The sequence below is a fragment of the Dendrobates tinctorius genome, unplaced genomic scaffold, assembly GCF_039654945.1.
Source record: "Dendrobates tinctorius isolate UK_male_01 unplaced genomic scaffold, ASM3965494v1 ptg000011l, whole genome shotgun sequence".
Taxonomy (NCBI): Eukaryota; Metazoa; Chordata; class Amphibia; order Anura; family Dendrobatidae; genus Dendrobates; species Dendrobates tinctorius.
In genome coordinates, this window is record NW_027361679.1 from 93,013,890 (window position 1) to 93,036,747 (window position 22,858).

Consider the following 22,858-nt stretch of genomic DNA (forward strand, 5'->3'; position numbering starts at 1 on the left):
CCCTCTCCCATAATGACAATTCTGCTTCACATCACTTGTCTTATATATTGCGTTATTTCTGTGCTCTCTTGCGTATAAATATGTGATTCTTTAGATGTTGTGTTAGTCTAGCCTGATGAAGACACCTGAGTAGTCTCGAAAGCTTGCAATTTGTTACCATCTTTTCAGTTAGCCATTAAAAGGTATCAACCACTGAGGACTCTCAATTCTAAATATTGAGGCACATTTAGGCATATGTCACTTGTCGGACACTCCTGTTTCATTTAGTGGCATATGCCTCTTAATTTGTCGGAAGCGTCTGACTCCACCAAACCCATTCATCAAGACTGACTTGAAAATGATCGATCTTAGGCTAGGTTCACATTAGCATACTAGAGCTTTGCGGAGGGCTGCGTACTTCCTCCCTGAAGCACCGCCCACTTCTGCACTTTTGTTTAGGTCTGCCTACTTCTGCATGCGGATAGTAAAGATGGTTAGCACTCGACTAAATAATGTAGATATACGGTGCTAGTGAGAAGGGAACTGATAGTCCTGTAAGCACAAATTTGATATAAAATCACTGCACACCTGAAGTTTGCTCAAGTGGAATATTTTTATTTGTATTTGACGGTGAAGAAGCGACAGCTGACGTTTTGGCCTCACAACGGCCTTTATCATATAGTCGCTGAAAAAATAAAAATCAAAGAAATATATACATAATAATTACAACATACAGAATATAGAACAAGTATCTCACAAAAGTGCATATTAAATGAATCACATGCCGTATGATCATTTGGGAACATAGAGACACTTTTTAGACAAAAAAAGAGGAGAAAGAAAGCATGGCGGTAGACAAACCACAACTACATAGAGACAATATTGAAGTCATACCCCTTTATAGAAGAGAGGTTGTAGTCACTGGGTAAATAGTTTCACTGATAGACAATTTTTCTACAGTCTGTAGTTCGTCCTGTAGGTGGGGGTTTGATGGAAGCATAGTTAGATGGGCACTAAAATTGCATATTAATTTTCAAGAGGTATGGAATTCGGATTACAATGCAAAGAGACATGTAGTATCTCATTATTAGGAGAGACAAAGGTTATAGCTAAAACTTATGTAAGCCATACAGTATGAAAAGTGCAGTACAATTTCCTCAAAAAGATATAGTTAATCCTATGGTTATAGCAATAGGAAAAAATGAGATCCATGAGAAGGGTTAAATACCTCAAAGATTGGTGGTCCTGATTCTGGAAATGCCAAAATTGTTGAGGTGTGACAACGTTGCATTGAAAAGTAATGTCCCTATGGGGACAAGAAAGGGGAAGCTATATTGATGTACTATATATAGTAGTTGTTCTTATGGGGCATCTATAGTATATAGAGTGTAGTACATTCTCTCAAATTGATATAGTATCACATATGGCTTTAGCAATGCCTTAATGTATATATAGAAAAAAGGTGAGATCAGTGGAAACAATTGTTAGATACTTCTATGGCCAGTAGTCCAGATTCCAGAGTTATGCAAGTGTGCCAAAAAACTACCTTGAAAGAGAAAAAATGCCCATAAATATGCAGGAAGAGAGGGGCTACGTTGGTGGTATAGTGGTGGTTCCTTTAAGGCATATTACTCACGATCATTGGTGGCAGTGGGAGGTGCAGGCACCGCCGTGCCTGTGCAGTGAGTGAGCGCTGTGTCTGTATCGGCGCTCTTATCAATGCCTGGGCCGGTCACCTGACCGGAAGTGACATCAGACGCCGGCGCGTGCGCTGTAAAATGAAGCCATGTCGCCCCATATGGGGGAACCACAAAGAAGATGGCGCAGAAAAGACTGCGCATGCGCAGTAGCGCCTGATGGAAATACTTCCTATAAAGAGGGGACGTCAATGGGCGGGAATATCTTTGTTCTGATTGCGCTATGAGCGAGCATGTCTGAGAGTGATGTTGAGAATGCAGGCTCCGTGTGGAGAAGATAATGCCCACAACTATATCATGATACATACAATAATGAGGCATATAAGATTAGACATGCAATATAGTTGCAGCAATCTGTTGCATAATGTACATACATAATAAAAGAGACTGATCTATTGTAGGAGTCCAAACTGAAAATAAAGGGAGAAAGAGAGGAGAATAGAGTAGAAGATATGAGAATAGAGTAGATGATATCTTTTATTGAGTAGAAAGGAGAAATAAAATAGGGGGATAAAAGAAACTTGTGTTTTAACCTGTTGGAAAACAAATTATTTCTAAAAAGACTGGTAAATGTCAGAAAATAAGGGGAAAAAAAGATTATCATGAGAGAGGTAAAAAATGAATGAAAATAAAAAATAAGAGATAAAATAAGAAATAAAAAATAAAAAATAATACTGGAAAAAAATTTTAGAAATAAAATGAAAAATAAAATAAAAAATAAAAATGGAGTGATGCATAATTGAGAAGATATATGGAAAAATGAATGAAACAAAATAAAAAATAAAAATGAAAAAATGAAACAATAAGGAAAAATTCCTTAAAAGAAGAAAAAGTAGTTAATTATCTTACCGCCATGGAAGATGTCAAAAGAGACTCATGTGAGCAAACGATCAATGGGTCTGAGGGGAAAAAAAGGGGGGTTATCAGATTAGCCAATCAATTTCATGATTGAGACCTTTGGGATGTAGGGTGTCCAGAATATAAATCCAATACGTCTCACGTTGCTTAAATATGCGGACATGGCTACCCCCCCTCTTGTGCCTAGGTACTCTATCTATGATTTGGTACCTCAGCTGGGACACATTATGTCGGGCTTCTTTGAAGTGGGCAGGGAGTGGGAGACATGCTTTTTCACACCTGATGGTCGACTTATGGCTGGAGATTTGGTCTCTAATGGCTTCGGTACTTTCATCCACGTACAGTAACCCACAGGGATATTTAATGATGTAAACAACAAAATTGGATTCACAGGTAAAATATTCCCTAATTGGGTACGATTTGCCTGTACGTGGGTGAACAACTTCATTGCCCTTTAGGATGTTGGAAAAGCTCATGCAGTTGAGGCACGGGAAAGTCCCTGTTCTTTTGTGCCCAGTCAGGGTGCGTGAAGTAACTTGGCACTCAACTCAATGATCCTTTTCAAGACAAGGTTTTTATTTTGGCAGTCACAATAGACGTTTTGGCTTACTATTGGCCTTCGTCAGTCTGCTGTAATTTATACAAAACATTATACAAGAGGCAAAATCAAAATATATCCTCATAAATAGTACAGTGTCATGAGACATACATTTACAATTTATATGTCCAGACCTGCAGTATAACTGAAAGATACACAAAAATACGTAAAAATCGAAACACGTTAACCCTGTGATGATACATAAAGAGAACCAGATCTGGGTAACCTACTTGTGCACCCTGTAGTAGTGCCACGCTATACTTTACACAGTGTACGTGAAGTAGCCTGATTTGAATGTCCTAAGTCTGCCCTATCCAACTTGTCCTTGATGTTTTGGGACCTTCGTAGACACATTAGAGGTGGGGATTTAAAGATTTCGATTTTCGGGTAAGCTTTGGTGAGTAAAGACCAGTGTTTGAGAATGAGATGATGGACTCTCTGCATGGATGGGTGATTGCCATGGACAAACGAGAGTCTGGGTGGTTTTGGTGTGGTACTTCTGGTACTGTAAGGGTCAGTGAGTACTTTCGTCATCTCTGAAGCCAAGAGCATAGAAGGGTAGTGTCTTGTTTCAAATTTCTTTGATATTTCCCGTAATCTTAATTCTCTACTTGCAGGGTCTGACACAATTCTGGTGACTCTCTTAAACTGTGACCGGGGGAGACTGTTACAGGTGGATTTTGGGTGACAGCTGTCATATAAAAGGAGATTATTGCAATTGCTGGGTTTAGTGTAAATATCAGAGGTGAGCTTTCTATTTAGATCCTTGTGAATTGTAGTGTCCAGAAAGGTAATAGATTCTGAGCTATGTGAGATTGTAAATTTCAGTTCCTGTCTGACGCTGTTGATTGTGTCGTAAAAAGTGGATAGGCTGGTGGAGTCACCTCGCCAAATGCAGAAAATGTAGTCGATATAACGATACCAGATAACTGCAAATAGTTGAAACAGTGTATTGGAGTATATGCGGTCCCGTTTAAATTTGTCCATGTAGAGATTTGCATATGCGGGGGCTACGTTAGAGCCCATCGCAGTCCCGCATACCTGGACAAAGAAATCATCTTCAAAACGAAAGAAATTTTCACATAAGACTAGATTTAAAAGGTCCAAACATAACTCTCGTATGCCGGCTTCATCTAGGGTAAATAAGACTGCCTCAATTCCTTTGTCGTGTGCAATTGATGCATACAAACTGTTGACATCAAATGTACAAAGGATACTTCTGCATGCATCCTGCGTACCTATCTTTAACATTGGGTACACAGGACATGCGGATGTATGCAGATGCGTTATTTTGATGTGCCTGCCGACCACACGGGAATGTTTTGCACAGGTGGTGGGTGCGTCAAAACGATACATCCACATACATCCGTATGTCCTACGGAGGAAGTACGCAGGCCTCCGCAGAGACCTGGTACGCTAATGTGAAACCAGCCTTAATGAAGCATTCTTAGGGAAGAGTCAGATTGCTGTATGACTCGAACCGTCTTTGCAACTAAATACTTGGGCTGGCCGGCAGCTCCATTGAACTGAGCGTGACAGGATGTATTTCTATGCAGCTGTCACACTCAGGTATGGAGAGCACCGGCCAGTCCTGACATTGTGTTGCGATCCCCGTCCGAGTTATACAGCAATCTGACTGTTAGTGGTATAAGGCTCATATCAAGACAAAAAGGGGTGTTCTTTGTGATTTGCTTCCAACATATCTTGCAGTATTAGTATGTACTGATCGGTTTGGCAAAGACTCATTTAATACTCTGCTTTTGCATATTGCAGAGCAGTTTCCTGTTTAGGATTATGCAGTATGATTGTGATTATATTATGTTTATAATTAAACATTTGTGGCAAATGACGTTTTATGTCCTTGGGGGAGAACATGATCTTCACTTGATCCAAGGAGACAAGATATGATAAAGCACCAGATGTTGTTTTCCAGGCTCATTATGGATCTGCATCCATAAGATTTTCTTTAATTTATTTTTCAATGCCTGTCAGGTATGTAATGTTCATGTACGTCTTATACCAGGTGAAAGTGTACATATAGTCTAGAGCATCTGAATCTGCACCATATCTCGCAGATTACAATACAACCAACACTTGCATTGATTATACATATCTGCCATAAACACTTTTAAATGTCACTGCCAATTTCTGGAACTGAAATTTAATTTTTTCCACCCTGGTGGTGCAGCACTGGAAGCGCACATTGGCAATACCACTCAACACCATCTCAGGATGCCGATGTTTTGCCAAGGATCTGCTGCTTGCTCATGTGACTGCCTCCATTTACCACCTATTGCAGATTTTTCAATTAAATTTGAATTCAAGGCTTGCTTCTGTTTGGAAATTAAAGTGCGCTCCCTGTGTTTTGAGACATGCAATATTAGATCCTGAAAATTAATCACAAATCTTCAACTACTATAGCGTGTGTGTTGTTTAAAATCATTTTTTGCTCTTTTTCTACAAAATATTGATTTCTGAACTCTTCCTGAGCTAAAATATTAGTATTGTTGCTTAAAAATGATTATGAACTTGTTTTCTTTGCATTATTTGAGGTCTGAAAGCACTGTTTCTTTTTTAATTTTGACCATTTCTCCTTTTCAGAAAAAATAATAACATTTTTTGCTTGGAAATTCGAAGACATGTTTGTTGTGAGCTCATCTGTTCATTCATCTTTTGTGTCCGAGGATCTCCCTCTTCTGGTGAAAGAAGGTAGTGAGGCTGATTGGGATGAAAGAAACCAAACACCTGATCAGGTGGATGGTGACTGGGTAACGGGAACTTCAGACTGGATATAAGGCAGCCGATGCCCTTCTGAGTCGCTGGTGATTTCTCTGCTGGATTCTTGGAGACCAGTCTGATTCCTGCTTCCCAAAGATAAGTTTTTACTCTGCTATTGAACTTATTAGTTTTGGTTTTGTTTATCTTGTTTTTTGGAGTTCTGCCATCCCCGGCCGGGGGTGTGCTGGATTCTTTTTCCTTGATCTGTGTTCTCTTTTGCTCTGCTTCCAGAGTGCTGATATAGGGTTTGAAGTCTAGTGACTTCAGGGTCCTTTTTGCTTATCAGTTGTATTGGTAATATTTTTAGCAGGGTTTTCTCGGATTGCAGACAGCAGCTTTTCTGTCCTGTCCTTTTTAGTTAGCTTGGGCCCCATCGTTTGCTCAACCTATCTTTCTATCTGTGTTAATGTTTTCATCTTGCTTCACCGTCATTATATGTTGGGGGCTGCCTATTGCTTTGGGGTCTGCTCTGGGGCAGTCAGTTTTTCCCTTTTCTCTCTTTAGGCTTATGTAGATCTCCGGCTGTGCCGAGGTGTCTAGGATCACCGTAGGAACACTCCACGGCTACTGCTAGTTGTGTGATAGGATCAGGGGTCTGCAATCCGCTAGTTTCCAACCTCTCTGATTTTTTGGGCTGAGCTTGTGTTTAGTTTTTTCCTCCTCGGTGACTCAATCATAACACATGTTGTCAGAAGTTTTTAGACTAAAAGAACAATTTACATTTTACTCAAAAATATACCTATTAAGAGAAAAATCAGACAAACTTAGCATTTTGCAGTGGTCTCTTAAATTTTTCCAGAGCTGTATCCATGAGTAAGCCAAAATCCTTCAAGGAAACCATCTTGTGGACAGATGATGCCAAGATAGAGCTTTTTGGTAAAGCAAATCATTCTGTTTCTGTACTGAAAACATAATGAGGCCTAAAAAAAAGACCATAGTACTTACAGTCAAATATGGTGGAGGTTCAATGACGTTTCAGGGTTGTTTTGCTGCCTCCGTCACTGGATGCCTTGAAGATTACAGTACTTTGGGTCACACACAGAGATTACCGTAAGAACCGCTGGCTAATGACGTCACTGCTCTACACTGCAGCTCGGTTCACATGCTACTCTCAGTGTGTTCTGGTAGCCTTGGTGAGTGGTCACTTAACGGATATTACCGCTCATCAAAGCCTACGGATGTAGCAAAGTCGTGGATCATCATGGGACGTCCATATTAAGGATTGCGGCGAATCCCTGTGAATTACTTTTATTTTTGGTAATAAATAGGTAAAAGAGAGTAATTGTCATGGCGCGCTTTTTGCATTTAAAGGACCGTTCTGTGTGTGTTTACGTCTTTTGACTATTGGGTTTGTAATGGGGGTGTCTGACTGACCCCTCTTCATTACTAATCCTAGAGCCTGATGGCAGCTGTGATTCTTGATAAATAACAGTTGTCATCAAACCCATATATTTTCCTAATTGCCACTGCACCAGGGCAATCGGGAATAACATGGCAAAGTGCCAGAACGGACGCATCTAATGTGATGCACCAATTCTGAAGCAGCTACAGGCTTCTATTTTTGGCTGGGGACGGGCCATTAACCATGGACTGTTCCAGCCTGATAATAAAAGCCAACAGCTGTCTGCTTTATCTCTGGTTTTAACATATTGGGGGGAACCACACTCCATTTTTTTAAAATTTCATTATATATTTAATGCACGCTATTGCCAGGCAGCGTGTGATGACTACAACTGTCATCAGCGTCGCCTGGTCTCTCTGATGATAGGTGAAGTCAGCAACTGGTGTCTGGGACCAGCACTATCTGTACTTCTTTTGTCAGCTGCAGGATCATTTCATTCCGGTAGGTGTTATGCAGATGACACACGGATGTTACCTATGTGTCAGCAGTGTTTATGTGCATGGGACGTATTGAGGTCCGTGCTACCAGAAAAAAACAGACATGTACACGTGAATACACGGACATGTGCTCAGCCCCCTAGATTTAAATGGATCTAATGTGTAAGTGTTTCCAGCACATGTGAAAAATGTAACCACATGTGCTGGAAGCACTGAATTCTGATGGGGACCTAAAGCAGTGATTTTATTAAGATTGCAGCAAGTAGCCTAGTAAGTGACATCTCTGGAATGAAGGTTTCTGCCACTACATCATGCTGCTCTCAGTTTGGGTATCCAAAAATTAGTGACAGATTCCATTTAAATAAAAGACTCGGCGCCTACTGTAGAATTGATGATGATTATTGTTGGATCATTATCACAATTTTTATATAGCTGGATTTTTCTACAATAGGACTAAATATGGCTTATATTTATTCTTCCATCACTGTTTAGGGGGGCAGTAATAGAATCATAGAATCGTAGAGTTGGAAGGGACCTCCTGGGCCATCTGGTCCAACCCCCTGCTCAAAGCAGGATTCGCTAAATCATCCCAGTCAGATGTCTGTCCAGCCTCTGTTTGAAGACTTCCATTGAAGGAGAACTCACCACTTCTTGTGGCAGCCTTTTCTACTCATTGATCACTCTAACTGTCAAAAAGTTTTTTCTAATATCTAATCTGTGTCTCCTCCCATTCAGTTTCATCCCATTGCTTCTAGTCTTTCCTTGTGCAAATGAGAATAAAGATGATCCTTCTACAATGTGACAGCCCTTTAGATATTTGCAGACAGCTATTAAGTCTCCTCTCAGTCTTCTCTTTTGCAAACTAAACATTCCCAAATCCTGCAACCTTTCCTCATAAGACAGGGTTTGCAGACCGGTCACCATTCTGGTCGCTCTTTTCTGAACTTGCTCCAGTTTGTTGATGTCTTTTTTAAAATGTGGTGCCCAAAACTGGACACAATATTCCAGATGAGGTCTGACCAAAGAAGAGTAGAGGGAAATAATGACTTCACGTGATCTTGACTGTATGCTTCTGTTAATACATCCAAGAATTGCATTTGCCTTTTTTGCTGCTGCATCACACTGTTGACTGTGATCTATTAGTATACCCAAGTCTTTTTCACATGTGCTGTTGCTTAGCCCTATTCCTACCATTCTGTATATGCTTTTTTCATTTTTATTGCCCAGATGTAGTACTTTGCATTTTTCCCTGTTAAAAACCATTCTGTTAGTTGCTGCCCACTGCTCCAGTTTATTTATATCTTTTTGAATCCTCTCTCTCTCTTCTCTAGTATTAGCTATCCCTCCTAGCTTTGTGTCATCAGCAAATTTAATCAGTTTACCCTCAATTCCTTCATCTAAATCATTGATAAAGATGTTGAACAATACAGGGCCCAGGACAGAGCCCTGTGGTACCCCACTTGAGACATTCTTCCAACTGGATGTGCAGTCATTTACTACCACTCTTTGGGTCCGATCACTAAGCCAGTTATGAATCCACCTAACAGTTGCCTTGTCCATTCCATACTTAGTCATTTTTTCAATAAGGATTGTATGAGATACTTTGTCAAATGCTTTGCTGAAGTCAAGATATACTATATCTACAGCATTTCCTTGATCCACCCAATCAGTGATTCCATCATAGAAGGAAATTAAGTTAGTCTGACATGACTTATTAGTTACAAACCCATGCTGACTCTGCTTAATCACTTCATTCTTATCCAGGTACTGACATACGTGTTGTTTAATAATTTGTTCAAAGATCTTTCCTGGTATAGAAGTCAGACTCACCGGCCTATAGTTGCCTGGGTCCACCTTCTTCCCCTTTTTGAAGATAGTAACAACATTCTCTTCTCCAGTCTTCTGGGACTTCTCCTGTTCTCCAAGAATTTTCAAAGATTATGGAGAGGGGTTCAAAAATTTCTTCTGCTATCTCCTTCAGTACTCTGGGGTGTAATTCATCTGGACCTGGAGACTTGAATTAATTTAGGTTAGCTAAGTGTTTCCTCACTATCTTTCTGTTTATAGATACCCTGGATTCTTCTATTCCCTTAATAGGACAGTGAAGAACAGTTGACGTTGCATTTCCTTTTTGAGAGAAAACAGATGCAAAATGGGAATTTAAAAGTACGGCCTTCTCAACATCCTGTCTTACCATTTCATCATTTTCATCCTGTAAAAATCCTATAGCATCTTTGACTATTCTTTTACTTTTGACATATCCCCAAAATCCTTTATTATTGCTTTTGACATCTCTTGCAAGCCTCAATTCATAGTCAGCTTTACTAATCTGATTTGTGCCCTGCAGGTTCTGCAGACAGCATTATATTCTTCTTTAGATATGCCTCCCTCTTTCCATTTTATAAACATTTTTTTCTTCCTTTTTAGCATGTGCTTAAGTTCTGTGTTCATCCATCTTGATTTCCTTAAATGCTTCCTATTCTTCCCGCTTTTCGGAATTGTTAACAATTGTGCTTTGAGAATTTCATTTTTCAAGATTTCCCATCCTTCCTGGACATTTTTGTCTTTAAGGATATCCAGCCATTGGATCCCTCCAATTCTCTTTCTGAATCCCTTAAAATCTGCCTTTTTGAAATCTAACCTTGACGTCTGAGTCTTCACAGGTCTTCCTCCTCTAGTTATCCAAAATTCTAAAATAGCATGGTCGCTACCTCTTAGGGTCTCAGCCACTTTTACCTCCTCAACCATTTCCTCCCTGTTTATAAGGATTAGATCCAAGGTAGCAGTTCCCCTTGTTTTCTCCCCTACCTTTTGGAAGATAAAGTTGTCAGCAAGAGAGGATAAAAATTTCCTTGACCTGTTAGTTTTGCCTGAGAGAGATTCCCAACAAATGTCTGGATAGTTGAAATATCCCATGACAACTTTGTCATATTTTTTGGAGAACTTTGCCATTTGATGCATAAAGAGTTCATCCATATCTTCAGCTTGCACAGGCGGCCTGTAGTAAATGCCTACAATGGTGTCCTTTCCATTGTTCTGTCCTTGTATTCTTACCCAAACAGTTTCCACAGAACTCCCAGTCTCTGAAGCTTCAATCTCTGTGCAGATAAAAGCGTTTCTAACATACAATGCGACACCTCCTCGTTTATCAAGTCTGTTTCTTGCAAATAAGTTGTATCCTTCTAGTATTGTATTCCAATCATGTGTATTGTTCCACCAAGTTTCAGTGATTCCAATGACATCAATAGATTTCCCAGGGTTGCTGTTATGGGACACTGTGCCTGTTCTACCTCTACTTAAGAGTATGTTTAAATTTTGAATAATCGTCCAGCAAGAATTAGCACTAGAGATGAGCGACTTTGCCTTTTTTCGGGTCGAGTCAGGTTTCATGAAACCCGACTTTCGAAAAAGTGGGGTCGAATGAAATCGGCCGATTTTTGTGAAAAGTCGAAGGACGACTGAAACACGAAACCCAATGCAAGTCAATGGGGAAGCAAAGTAGGCAGGGAGTGGAGGACAGGAAACACACCTACAGTACCCTTTTGAATGCCAAAAACATCAATTCTTATTACTGAAGCAGTTCAACCTTAATTTACTTCATAATACTAGTTACGCACTGAAAAATGGGGGTTATTTGGCTAAATTTGTGGGGGGGTAGGGCTGGCTCCAGGTTTTCATGTGCCCTGGGCCAAAGAGCACATAGCACAACTCATGATGCTCCGATACGGCAGAGAAATAGCAGTATAGTACAATGAAAAATACTTCACTTTTTACATCTCATGACTGATATCCATTTTAAATTCTCCAATAGCTCCAAAAACGGACAGTATATTACTCCATACAATATTATGGTCACCGCATAATGCGCTATACAGAGTAATGAGGCCCATATATTTCTCCATACAGAATCATTGGTCCCATATAATGTTTGAAACAGTATATGATGAGCTCCACATAATGCTACAGTATATGCTGGTCCCCATGGATGAAGCTGCACTGTCTTATGGGCCCAAATAATGCTCCATATATTATGGGCTCCATTTCTAATGCTCTAGTGTATAATGGGCCCTGTAAATGCTACTCCAGTGTCTGATGTCCACCTTTGGAATGCTCCAGTGTATGGTGGGCCCCATATATCATTCTCCAGAGTATAGTGCTCCCCAAAAATTGCTGTTCCAACATTGAAAACAATTAAATAAGTCTCCTCAAGTAAGTCTCCTCGCTAGGGAATCCCTGTACTAGTCTGGGCGTACAGACGTGATGTCATTGCGCTCTCTGATCAGAATATCACTGTCAGGAAACGCGGAAGACGTCATGGCGGTGGAGCAGGGAGAGGTAAGTATTTCAACTTTGCAAGTGCTGTGATCCTGAGCAAGCAGCGGGGGCCCACTCGTTGGTGACGGCACTGGCACAGGGCCCCTCATAGTACGGCAGTGTGTCTGACGGCGGGTGGGCCGAACCTGCACTTTCATCTGCACCTTCCTCTTTGTCACCGTGTACGGTGGTACAGTATATGGGAAGGGTAACCTGAGTTTCATCAGGGTCAGATTCTGGCTGTGTAGAGTGCGAGGGGAATGTAGTGGTCTGGGTCAATGTACCAGCAGAATCATCTAGCAGTGGCTGGGCATCAGTGCACTTGTGACGCCCCCAGGAGTACGGTCGCCACAGTGGCATTACCTTCCTCCTAGGGAGTGTGATGTCATGCTTGGGAGCAATGAAGGATCTCTCTAGCAGTTAAACCAACACACAACACATTTCCCACTCCAGGCCAGCAAGGAGACCTCTGAACCTGACTGCTGAGGAGCTGCTCTCTGTCGTTGGGAGGAGGTAAGTTAGGGCAGTCTGTGAAGGGAAGGGGAAGTGTGTGGATGTGAGAAGGGGAGCTGGAGGATGAGCAGAGTTAAGGCTCACTCCTAGCTGGAGCGCATGGTCTGGATTCCGGTCTCCGAGTTTGTAGGGACACTGACGTTCCTGCAGCCGAAATCGGAGGAAGTAGCAGTTGTAAATGCTCTGTACCCAACTAAGGCTCGGAGGCCCCAGCAGCAACGTTTGGGAGCCAGAAGGAAAAGGCTACGGCTGCCTGCCATACGAGAAAGTTCCAAAAGAGAGTCAACAGGGGGAACTTCATTGAACTCAGCACTGCGAGTACCTCAGATAAGAGCTAGAATGGAGGCCACACTACCTATCTGCAGAGAGAGAATTCCAAATTGGCTTCCAGGCTGACCAACTCCTTCTCCATCTGTACTATGGGTCCTGGACGGCACTTACCAAGTACAGGTAAAGGAACTGCACGACTGTGTCTGTCATCTTTCTCCTGCACCTGGCACACGGCTCTGCTACATCCTGCACTGCACACCATCTACCAACTCTTTCATCTGCCCTGCGACTATGGCCCTACCTGTGCAGGGCTTCTACATCTTAGCTGCACCACAACATCTGTCCCAGAGAAGCGACACTGCAGCGCTGGTCAATCTAATCAGAAACCACAAGTGGTGTCACGTATCATTCACCTATAAACGTAATTCACCCCTTTGTATGGACGCCCAGGGCCACGAAACAGGTGACCACCACCGTGACACATCGCTGTGAGACAACGGCCTGGTACCGATTAACCCCACTACCCTGGCTGGCCACCCACACTCCATGTCAGATTCATCTTGGACTGGGGAATTCACGATTTGACTTGATAACTCAGGCATGGTATGATAGAAAGAGCTACATGGACTAATGTGAAGTGTGGCCTGCTGCATCATTCACTTTGGGTGGGGGTGCAGGACACAAGGAAAGGGGTTCTTCCTGACCAGGAGCCAGCACTTGACGACTCAGTGCTTGCACTTTTTGAAACTTCAGAAGAGGAGGGCATATTTGCTGGAGTCTGTTTCGGCAGTGCAAGCCAAAACCAGTTCCTCATGCTCCGGTTTTAAAAGCGGTTAAACTACTCCCAGAAAAGGTAGCCTTCCAGGCGTTCTGGAGCCAGACCATGATGCAGGCTCAACACCTCCTGCCTTAGCTGCTATTGTGCTTTTGCCACTACCAGCAGATGCACCACCACCACCATCAGCACCAGCTGGCCCCCCCACGCCCACGTCCGTGGCCTCTTCCACCAAACTTCAAAATTTAGCACAAAATAGACACAAAATAACATCAGATATATGGCACTGTATCAGAAGCGTACAGCTCTATTCAGTCAAAGGATAATTGTCAATCTCCATATATATTCCATCAGTCACACAGAGACGCTCACAGGATCAGTATGGATTAGACAAGAATATAAAAAATAGACAAAGTGTACAGTATCATCAGATAGCAGGTATATATAGCATAGTTTAAACATTAACAATGTATGTCTATATATCAGGAGTAGTGTTGAGCCACCCCGCTAGTGTTTTGGTTCGTCGCACAGGAGGCAAGTTCGTCGAATGTTCGTCGAACCACATTGAAAACAATGGCAGACAAACACATACAAACACATAGAAAACAATTACAAAACACCTTAAAAGGTGTCCCAAAGCCGAAAAAATGCTCAGAAGACAAAAATTAACATATGGAAAAGGGCAACTACATTTAGAAAAGAGGTGGAGGAGTAAAAGGAGGAGGTGGAGGAGACACAGATATAGGCTAGTCATGCCCTTATGAAGTCAAGAAAGGTTGGAATAAAAATGTAAAATACAAACCAAAAAAAAAAATTCTGAAATCGAATACGATCATAAACCGTCGGACTTCCCACCAATAAATTATGCCAACTGGCGATCGGGCGGCGTTATTCCCATGAACCTCCAAACAACGTCCATGAAGGCAAAGTGTTTGCTTTCCGGGGGCAGTATGATTGCAAAGCTAAACCTTAAAGGAATGTCCAAAAGGGCACCACCAGGAGTGGAGCCTGCGGCTTAATTGGACTCCACCCGGGAAACCACAACCATGCCACCTCAAAAAAAGATGCACACATTGAATGTTTTGTCGATTCTGTGTGTGGTGTGGTATGTCCGTTTGTAGTTGTGCTAGCGATTTTGTCAGCTTTATTCCGTTAACGAACGAGACTCCGGCATGCCCCCGCGGTACGCGTCAAGCTTACTAGAGGGATACGCGAGGCTCTGGCACGCGGGATCGAGCGATAACAGGTCTATCGTGGCCTTACATGTCCGGGGCTGCATGCATGCTACACTGAAAGGACCAGCTTTTGTCGCTTACAGGTGCAGATAACCCGCTGAACACCGTTAGTGATGGGGATCTGTGATTCCAATTATTCCCCGCGAACGATGATTTCCCAGTAAGTGCAGGTCAACCGCAATTCCTGAATTAGGCCTAACCGGCATTCCTGAAAAAATGCAAAAAATTACGTGTCCAAACCACAGGTGCTGTAGCTTGCTTAACAGCTCAGCAGCCGTTCTCTGGCCCAGTATGGATTCGACAAGATTCTAGAAAGTTGATAAAGGGTACAGTTTCACCGGATAACACGTATATATGTAGCATAGTTTACACATTAAAAACCTATGTCTATATATCAGGAGGCAGGCTCAGACGTTCTCAGGCCCAGTATGGATTAGACGTGATTGGACAAAGGTGAGAAAGGGTACCGTATCACTGGATAGCAGGTATGTATACCATAGTTTACACATTAAAAACCTATGTCTATAGATCAGGAGGCAGACTCAGACGTTCTCAGGTCCAGTATGGATTTTACCAGATTGTACAAAGTTGAGAAAGGGTACATTATCACTGGATAGCAGGTATATATAGCATAGTTTAAACATTTAAAATCTCCGTGTTCTCAGTATGGATTAGACAACAATCTAAAAAGTAGAAAAAAGGAAATGTATTTGAAGCGTACACCAGTATACACTTTTAGTGGTATTTTTTAATCTTCATATATATTTCTGTCTCAGTAAGACAGTCCAGACTCTCCGCAATAGGAAATGAGATGCATACAATTACTGACATAAAGTCTAGTGATTGCAGAAATCTAGGAATTACTATTCGCGGGAAAAACTTCCGTCACAATTCTCAGAGGCGATGCTGACCTTCAATTAATTAGTGTGTGGAGACAGCAAAAACCTTTCTTTGTGAAGAAAGTGTTGCTTTCTCGCAGTACTGTTGATCCCATCGCCGTTACTCATATCCATCCAATTTTGATCACAGGGAGAGATGTAAACATGGTGCTCACTGCCCATCATGATCTGTCACGTAACTTTGGAGTGCAAAACACAGAAGCCACAGGCCATAGGCGATTCAATTGGATTGGCATGAGAGGGCACATTTAAAAATGTGCGCTGGAAAGTCACACGTCTGTGGGTAGGAAAACTGTGAGAGCTGATGAGAAACCACCACTGCATCTCATTGTGAGTCGACATCCATAAGAAATGGAAGCCATTGATCATCTGAAGCTAGAGCCCAGCCAGCGGGACAGGGCATAGCTACGTCTTAACCATCATCTATCAGTTCACCAAATTTGTAGTGGCAGTCCCAGTGAAGAATTTGACAGCCCAGACTACACAGCGGAGGAGCAGGGAGAGGTAAACATTGCAAATGCTGGGGCCCTGCCTAAGCATGGGGGGCCCACTCGTGGGCGTCGGTACTGGCACTGGGCCCCTCATAGTACGACGGTGTGTCTGACAGCGGGTGTGCACCCCCACCATCAGAGACACTTGATTGCACTATGAGGGACCCTGTGCCAGTGCCCGGGCCCATGAGTCGGCCCACCCACCTATCCAGGGCAATGGCACTCGCACGGTTGCGTGCACTAGGTGGTGACCCTGGCCATGGGGGAGGAGGTATTCACCTGCTGCTAAAGGCAAAATTGGTCAAGTCCCAGGAAGAGGAGGACCAAAGAAAGCCATTTTTCTGGCAACCTATGTGTCATCAGGGGAAGGTGTGACAAAATCCTTGGAAACCGATGCATGGTTCATTTTAATGAAGGTTAGATCATCCACATTTTGGGTTGACAGACAGGTCCTTTTTTCTGTCCGGATTGATCCAGCAGCACTGAAGACTCTTTCCGATAGCACACTTGCAGCTGGGCAAGCGAGCTCCTGTAAGGCATATTGTGCCAATTCAGGCCAGGTGTCCAGTTTGCGGCCCAATAGTCAAATGGGAATGACCTGTGAGGGAGAACATCGATATGGGACGAGAAGTAGTTTGTAACCATAGTTGACAAGTGCTGTCTCCTGTCACTTTCAATCGATGCAGTATTACCAGTCGTGTGAGCGGGACTTGAAAAATCAGTCCACAACATGGTCATGAAACCCCTGTCTCCAACGCCACTTCTGATGTGTGCACCACCAACACCTCTTCCAAGTTGCCCCCGGCCCCTACGGCTCGTGTGAGAACCATCACCGCTGCTGTGTGCTGGGAATGCCTCAACCAACCGGTTTACCAGAGTTGCTTGTTTGTTAGCCAATATTAGGTCAAGGTTCTCCTGTGGCATGATGTTTTGGAATTTGCCTTTATAGCGTGGATCCAGGATGCTGGCCAGCCAGTAGTCGTCATCGTTCATCATTTTGGCAATGCGGGGGTCCCTTTTTAGGATCTGCAAGGCATAATCTGACATGTGGGCCAATGTTCCCAGTGTCAATGATGCACTGCAAGTGCCTCCCCGTGTATCCTCCCACAAATGCATTATGGCCTGGCTCTGTTCGCACAGCCGCTCAACCATGTGCAGGGAGGAGTTCTACCTTGTTGCAACGTCGATAATTAGGTGGTGCTTGGGAAGGTGGAGCAATCGCTGCAGCTTCTGCATACAACTGGAGTGTACCGGCGACCGGCGGATGTGCAAGCACAATCTTCGGACATTCTGGAGTAGGCCTGTTAACTCCGGATAATTATTGAGGAAGCACTGCACCACCAGGTTCATGGTGTGAGTCAAGCAAGGTATGTGTCTGAGTTTTGAAAGGGCTATGGCTGCCACAAAATTCCAGCCGTTATCACTAACTACCTTGCCTGCCTCAAGATGTAGACTGCCCAGCCATGACTCAGTTTGTCACTGAAAGTAGTCAGCCAGTACCTCCGCGGTGGGTCTGTCGCCCAAACACATCATCTTCAACACAGCCTGCTGACGCTTTCCACTAGCTGATCGATAGGGGGACACCTCGTGTGCAGCACTGGCAGCTGTGGATGGAGTGCTTGTGCGACTGCGTTCTGTGGACGAGCTTTCGCTTCTGGAGGAGGAGGGTCGAACGCCTACAGCCAACTGTTTTCTATACCGTGGGCTAGGCAGCACTGTCCCACCACTGCTGTCCCCTGTGGACCCTGCATCCACCACATTAACCCAGTGCGCAGTGATGGACACGTAACGGCCCTGGCCATGCCTACTGGACCATGCATCAGTTGTGAGGTGCACCTTTCCACTCACTGATTGCTTGAGTGCATGGACAATGCGGTCTTTCACATGAAGGTGGAGGGCTGGGATGGCTTTGCGAGAAAAGAAGTGGTGACTGGGTAGGTCATAGCGTGTTACTGCGTAGGCCATGAGTTCGCGGAAAGCTACGCTTTCAACCAACTGATAGGGCATCATCTCTAACGAGAGTAGTTTGGCAATGTGGGCGTTCAAACCCAGTGTACGCGGATAGAGGATGAGTACTTTCTTGTCCTACTCATAGTCTCTGGTAGGGTGAGCTGGACTTGAGAGCTGCATATGGTCGAACTAGCGGTGGACATGGCGAACTGAGAGAGGGTTGATGATGGTGATGGAGTTGGTGTTCTTTCTAATGGCCTAGATTCAGTCTTTCGTTGCAATAACAGTGTGATTCCCTGACTGATTTGCCCTTGCGACGACAACTCAACATTTGCTGCTGGTGGTGTGCTAACTGATGGGCTTACAGTGGGGGAAACAATGTACTGTTGCTGACTACCTTCTTTGGGAGCAGTTGCACATGTGGTACGTGAGGTTTGGTAGTCCGTCCACGCTTGCAAGTGCATGGTGGTTAAATGTCTTAGCATGCAACTGGTATTCAAATTTCTCAGATTTTTCCCTCGGCTAAAGGTCTTTGCGCACTTCTTACAGATAACCTTTGCCTGATCATTAGGATTTTGTTCAAAAAAGTGCCACACTGCACTCTTCCTACTATGGAAGACATTTTGAGGCCTTGCACGCTGTGCTATTTTGACCGTCTAGCCAAGCTGTCCTGCAACTCTTGCTTTTTGTAACCTGTTTTTGACTGCTCCGGGCCTGCCAGACAACAGCTGTTGTGATGTCGATGCCCGCTGCGGATGCTCCTCCTCCTCTTCTGAGCTATTGGCAGCGGCACCCTCTTCCCCCAATGGATGCCAATCTGGGTCAACAACTGGGTCATTCATCACCTCCTCTTCAATGTCATGTGCACCTTCCTCTGTGTCACCGTGTATGGTGGTATAGTATGCGGGAAGGGGCACCTGAGTTTCATCAGGGTCAGATTCTGCCTCAGTACACTGCGAGGACAATGTAGTGCTCTGAGTGAATGTACCAGCAGATAAATCTATCAGTGGCTGTGCATCAGTGCACTCCATGTCAGATTCATCTTGGCCTGGGTAATTCACGATTTGACTTGATAACCCAGGCATGGTATGTGAAAACAGCTCCATGGAGTAATCTGTAGTGTGGCCTGCCGCATCTTTCATTTTTCGTTGGGGTGAAGGACACAAGGAAAGGTGTGGTTCATGACCATGAGCCTCCAATGACGACTCAGTGCTTTTATTTTTTAAAACTTCAGAAGAGGAGGCGATAGAGCTGGAGGCTGAGTCAGCAATGTAAGCCAAAACTTGTTCTTGAAGCTCCGACTTTAAAAGCGGTTTACCTACTCCCAGAAAAGGGAGCCTTCGAGGCCTTGTGGAGCCAGACGATGATGCAGGCTCAACACCTCCTGCATTAGGTGCTATTTTGCTTTTGCCACTACCAGCAGATCCACCACCAACACCAACACCATCATTACCAGCTGCCAACCCCCGCCCACTTCCACGGACTCTTCCACCACACTTCCTCATTTTTGGGGAAAATGTACCCAAAAAACCACGAACTATATGGTACTGTAAAACAAGGTACAAGGTGTATATAGTAGTGGGGAGAATTTGAATCTCTCTAGACTTCAGGACACAGTTGGATTCTGTCAGGCCCTGTTTATATTACACCGCAATATGACAGGCAGATTCTGGATTGTGTAAGAAAGGTGTATAGAGGACTGGGGAGAATTGCAATCTCTCTAGACTTCAGGACACAGTTGGATTCTGTCAGGCCCTGTTTATATTACACCGCAATGTGACAGGCAGATTCTGGATGGTGTAAGAAAGGTGTACAGAGGACTGGGGAGAATTGGAATCTCTCTAGACTTCAGGACACAGTTGGATTCTGACAGGCCCTGTGTATATTACACCGCAATGTGACAGGCAGAAATTGCCTAGTGTATGACAAACTACAAGGTGTATATAGAATTGGGCAGAATTGGAATCTCCCTAGAGTGTAGGTCTGTAAGAACGGACAAACTCCTCGGCTTTTCCTTACAGAAATTTAAAATTGTCAAGCTCCGTGTTTTTGTATACGGACTGACACACGCTGTCTCTCTCTAGTTTTGAATGTAATCAAACAGCAAATATACTAAACTGTTTGAAGAATGGACAAACTCCTCGGCTTTTCCTTACAGAGTCACACACTTAGCTTCAATTTGGCCGTGATAACAGCCGTTACACGGTACTGTGAGAGGAGCGCACACGTACACCGTTGTACGGTGTATGTAAAATTGTCAAGCTCCGTGTTTTTGTATATGGACTGACACACGCTGTCTCTCTCTAGTTTTGAATGTAATCAAACAGCAGATATACTAAACTGTTTGAAAAACTATAAGGTGTAGGTCTGTAATAACTGGCAAACTCCTCGGCTTTTCCTTACAGAGTCACACACTTAGCTTCAATTTGGCCGTGATAACAGCCGTTACATGGTACTGTGTGAGGAGCGTACACCGCTGTACGGTGTGTGAAAAAATGACGCTCAGTAACTCACCAGGACAAAACAATAAATTTTGGATTGCTTTTAAAAAAGCAGTTTGAACACCAGTGTGCACACAGCAATGCAGCTAGCCTTAAAAGGCAGGCTAATCACCACCAGCGCTGCTGCACAAAAGCAAAAATCTTCACCTTTCACTGCACAGTAACTACAGTGAAAAGCGCTATCAGCAGAAGCAGTTTTTTTTTTCTTTTTGCCTTCCTAACGCTCTCCCTACAGAATCAGCAGCTCTCCCTATTCTGAGATCAGCATGAGTAACATGGTGGTCGGCGTGCACGCCCTTTTATACCCCCTGTGACGCCCCACAAAGCAAGCCAATCACTTGCATGCCCTTCTCCAAGATGGTGGTGACCGCTGCCCATGTCATCACGTTGCCCACAGTGTCCGTTCTTCCTGATTGGCTGAAAAAGGGCACTAAAGCATCTTTTGAAACGCGACTTTGGCGCTAAAGTCGCCGACCCCGTGGCCGACCTCACGCTAAGGTCGGGTTTCGTTTCATTAAACCCAACTTTGGTGAAAGTCGGCGACTTTTGAATTTTTTCGACCCGTTTCGCTCAACTCTAATTAGCACCACTAATTTTTGATGTTGCAAAATGTAAGCAATAGTGTACCTATTATTGCATTATTATTTAAAGAAAATACATTTTTCTACAGGCAAACAACTGACACTTTGTAACTAGCAATTATGAGAAAAACATTTTCAAAAATCAAAAAACTATTTAGTTTCTAATTTATTAATGTTCACAGCTACATGCTTCGGATATGTTGCTAATTGCAGCCTTGTGTTTTTTCCAGCTCAATTCATTTAGAATAAAAATAATGTTTTCCCACTTCTCCTAACTGCAGTTTTCCTATATTTTATTTTTACTCGGTCTTGCCAACTGCAGAACATCCCTTTCCACCAACAAATCCTGCCATCACAATTTCCAATGCCTGCCTTTGAAGACAGAACTTTCCCTTCTTAGTAAAATGATAAGTGTGTGGCTAGCTGTATTTTGGGACATATAGTCCTGTGTATTTACTTGGTTAGGTGTTTACATTCTAAAAAAACACTGGCCCTTCTGTCGGATCAACACTCATTTTCAGTTACCTCCTTACCACAATGACTCAGAACTTCTGTGCAATCGAAAGTTGGACTAAGACCTGAATATTTACACATCAAACCTCTTTATCCCGTCACAAGTGCCTAAAGACACATTTCATGTCTACATTTGGAAGCTACAAATACCGGACTGTACAGAGATTTTTCCTTTCCAGAATTTTAATTGTTTTCAGAAAACTCTGCGTTCACTTGAAGTTAGTCCAAGGCTAGAAATGTCGGCTGGAAAACAAAACGCTGGCATAGATTTATGATTAATAGTCTCAGCCAGAAACTTGCACTTTTATTTTATTATGATCTAGTTAATATTTTAATCGTACAAAATGCAACAATGAAAAATTGTTTAAGGCAGAGTAGTGTATAGAAATATGTACTGTGAACGTGTCTTGTGTGGTTTCAGAATATTATTTTACTAGCTGAAGAGCCCAGCGCTGCCCGGGCATAGTAACTAACTACGGTTAGTTATAACAAATTATAATAATTATATCTATATATATAAAGCTTAGTGGAGAGCCCCGCCCACTCCGCATAGCCACATTCACTATAATATCCCACATCATCTCGTCAGCCAGAGCCACCGGACTACTACCCCTAATATCCCACATCATCCCGTCAGCCAGAGTCACCGGACTACTACCCCTAATATCCCACATCATCCCGTCAGCCAGAGCTACCGGACTACTACCCCTAATATCCCACATCATCCCGTCAGCCAGAGCTACCGGACTACTACCCCTAATATCCCACATCATCCCGTCAGCCAGAGCTACCGGACTACTACCCCTAATATCCCACATCATCCCGTCAGCCAGAGCCACCGGACTACTACCCCTAATATCCCACATCATCCCGTCAGCCAGAGCCACCGGACTACTATCCCTAATAATCTAAATCATCCCGTCAGAGTCACCGGACTACTACCCCTAATATCCCACATCATCCCGTCAAAGACGCCGTAATACTCCCCCTAATATCCCACATCATCCCATCAGCCAGAGTCACCAGACTACTACCACTAATATCCCACATCATCCCTTCAGCCTGGG